Below are 3,609 nucleotides of genomic sequence, written 5' to 3'. Positions count from 1 at the left end.
GTTCTCCATTTCGTTTAAGTCCAGATTGAGGTTTTTCCACTGTGGCAAATAAGTTGTGATCATGGACAAAACCCATCCCAGCAAAGATAATAAAAGTCCAACGAATTGCATTGCTACTCTAAAGACGAAAGCCATTCTAACAGATCTTACTACGTGGGCCACTGTCTTCCGTGGTTGACAGGAGTGTGACAATCTTGGTCCTATGCTGCCTGGAATATAAGCGTTGGCCATTAACTCTTTGGAAACTCTGAAATGCGTTTTTGTTCTTCTCGAATATAATGTTTCATGTAAAGGACGAAGGACCCTGTTAAAACTATGAGTTAGGCTTTCTGATAAGGATTTGATCTGTTACCTTCCAATTTGCTTGGTAAAATTATATCCCCAATGCTTGATGATTATAAGTCTAAGGATGAACAAAGAGGGCTCTATGACCCCTCACCCTAAAATACAACAGAAATCTTTGTGCTTCAATATGGATTAATTAGATTTTAAGTGGTGATAAAAGGCCAGCCCTTTCGGCAACAGGACTTCATTGTAGTAGCTGAGTCTGAGATTTCAGGGATGCAAAACAAGACCTTGTAAAGAAAGGTAGACTGTTTCCCTATAATCTTTATTCTTCTTGGACTTCCTTAACCTACACATGAGCCCGGGCCCAGTTCTTGAGTGTCACAGGCACTCAGTGGGGACTTGGCAGGAAAGTTTCCTCAGATTCCTTTGAAAGGTGGAGGCTGGTTCACTGGGTTCATTCAAATGAAAAAGACCCAAGACGGATGCCCAGAGGTGCTAAGTGAGGAGGGGAGAATCCCAGGGAGCTCTGGATTTCATTCTAAGATTTTCTCCATCCTCGTTGAGGACCTGGGGTAACGCATGATTTCTTAGTGTCTGCGAGACATTTTTTTGTTCACAGCTGAGCTGTCTTTGCTGTCAGTTAAGCCACTAGACAAAGCAACGCCAGGCCAGAAGACTCCTGGCAGGTCCAAGACAAAGGTTTGGGTGTGGAGACAAGAGCCACAAGAGGGCTGACCTTTGAGGCATCATCTTGTTTGTTCTTTTGATTTAGGCCACATCGTGAGAGCATACTTCTGCAGAACGTGACCCCTCAGAGAACACAGGGCCTCTTGGCTAGGATAAGAAGCCACATGCTGCAGAGTCCCAGAGCGGTGCCAGGCCCCACACACCCGACCCCACTCTGCAGGGGGCCCTGGGCCTCCCGCACCTGCAGCCGGAAGGCGGCATCTGACGGGCTGGGACAGGACATGCAGGAGCCAGTGCCTAGAAGATTCTAAGCTGCTGAAAGAGAACCACTGCCCATCACCTCCCACGGTTGAGTCTAATCCAGGATCAGAGAAGAGCTTTTATAATGTTGGCCGACAGGAGATGGGAGAAAAACAGAACCCTGATCCTGATGTATCCAAGTAAGCCTCAGAGTCATGAGGTGAATGGTGCTTTCTTCAGCATTTTCCAGCATCCTATGTTAAAAAAAGAAGAGGAGTTCTTAACTTTTACAAATTTTCAGAATCCCTTAAGTATATTGCTGTACTGAGTATGGTAAGATAGATGGTTCCAGTTTGCACAAAGACAGAAGAGGCCAGAAAGGGCTAGTGATTTGGCCAGGGCCTCATCGCCGTGCGCTGGGATAATGGTGAGCTAGAGCTTTCCTTCTGGGAGGCAGCCAGGATGCAGAAAGCTCTCGAGAGCAATCCTTAACAGTCACAGATGATTCTTGACATCATGATGCAGCTTTTTTTTTTTAATGGAATAGAATAGGCTTCTGTGTGAGGCAGCGATCTCTCCTTCCCAAAGGTGTTTCAGAATAATTCTCGGGGCGCCTGGGTGGCTCAGTGGGTTGGGTGTCTGCCTTCGGCTCAGGTCATGATCCAGGGGTCCTGGGATCAAGCCCCACGTTGGGGTCCCTGCTCAGTGGGGAGTCTGCTTCTCCCTCTCCCTCTGCCCTTCCTCCCTGCTCATGCCCGTTGTCTCTCAAATAAATAAAATCTTTTTTTTTAATTGTTAAAAATAAACTAAAAAAAGCGTAATGCTCGGGGGCACCTGGCTGCCTCAGTCGGAAGAGCATGCCACTCTTGATCTCAGTGTTGTGAGTCAAGCCCCACATTGGGTGTAGAGTACAAAAATAAACATTTTTTTAAAAAGGCTAATTCTCACCTGTCAGGGCTACCATGGGGGAGGTTTCTGCCACAGCGGGGGTCAGGCCTGGATAACCTCTAAGGGCTCCCTCAACTCATTTGTTCTTTCATCATTTCGAAAAATATTTTTGAGCACCTCCTCCTGGCCAGACTGTTGCGTGCTAAAGACCCAATCAAGACCAGGACGGATGCAGGTCCTGCCTCTGCCTCTGCCCTCGTGGCTCACCTTCCAGTAGGAAGAGGCCACCAGGAAGCAAGATAATTCAGAGAACTGCAAGGAGCTGGGGTGTGAGTGTTCGGGGCAAAGGAGAGCCCAGTGTGGCATCCCTGGGACCGGAAAGTGCGAGGCCCCACCCCCGGGAGCTCCCACCTCCATGGGCCAGTGCCAGTCGCGGTGGGGGGGGGGGGGACACTAGCTTCTCAGCCCGTTTTGCTCCCAGGCTGGGGGTGGGGGTCGGGGTGAAATTCAGAAAACAAATATTACCACCACACCGTTCAGTGTGCGGAGGACTACATGATCTCTGTCTCCAGAACATTCATCTAAAAGCAAAAACCTCAGTTTACCGAAAGCCACACATCTGGGGAAAGCTCTCAGGAACAGAGGCTCCATCTCGCCTCCATCTCTCGGTGGAGGAGTAGCAAGTTCTGGAAGAACTTTGGGACGGGAGGAACTTTTGCGGCCATTTTTGGAAAACAAATCTGTCACAAAAAAGTCAATCAGATTGACCCGTTCATGCTGCTCTGGGGCCAATCTAGATTGCAGGAGATGCATGGCAAGCATTGCATGGAGAAGCTGACCTTTCTTTCTGTCCTCGGGTTTATGTTTTTATGCTCTCGATGAAGGCTGTGGACGCAACCAAACCGTCTATGCTGTGCAAAATTGATGGGTTGTACCCAAGCTGCCGCCCCTGCCCGCACGGACCACACACCCCTCTGTTGCTGGCCCTGCCCTTCCTACTGGCCCGGGGCTGCCGACGGACAAAGCAGTCCCCTCAGGCTTCACCAGTTCAGCCTCACGTGTTTGGATCCCTTCTCTGTGCCGGGTACGGTGTGAGAGCCAGGCGAGCAAAGGTCTGTTCTCCAGCGAGAGTAGCCCAAAGAGCAAGACTAACAGAGACGGTGCTAAGTAAGGCAAGGACGACTGCTTCAGGGGAGGGAGGCAGGAGCAGGTGTCTTGGGATTGCTCCTGAAAGGTGGTAGGTGGGGCTCGGCAGGAGAGTGAGGGAGCCCCTAGAAGGTGAGGCTGGCACCTGGGGCACAGTTATGCAAGCTGAATCATTCGGATTTATAGATCATGAAGAGCCTTGGAAGGATTCTAAGCAAGGGTATGATGGGATCATTTTTACATTTTAGAGACCTAGCTGGGGCTCGGGGGGTGAGCTTCTCTGTATCATCTAAGACACAGAAGCCACAAAGACAAGCCCACCTGAGGCCAAACCACAGCAGCAGGTGACCCGTGGCAGGG

This window comes from Mirounga leonina, unplaced genomic scaffold (genome assembly GCF_011800145.1).
Source record: "Mirounga leonina isolate KUSES-001 unplaced genomic scaffold, KU_Mleo_1.0 Mir_128, whole genome shotgun sequence".
Classification (NCBI taxonomy): domain Eukaryota; kingdom Metazoa; phylum Chordata; class Mammalia; order Carnivora; family Phocidae; genus Mirounga; species Mirounga leonina.
Note: the sequence above shows the minus strand (reverse complement) of the source record.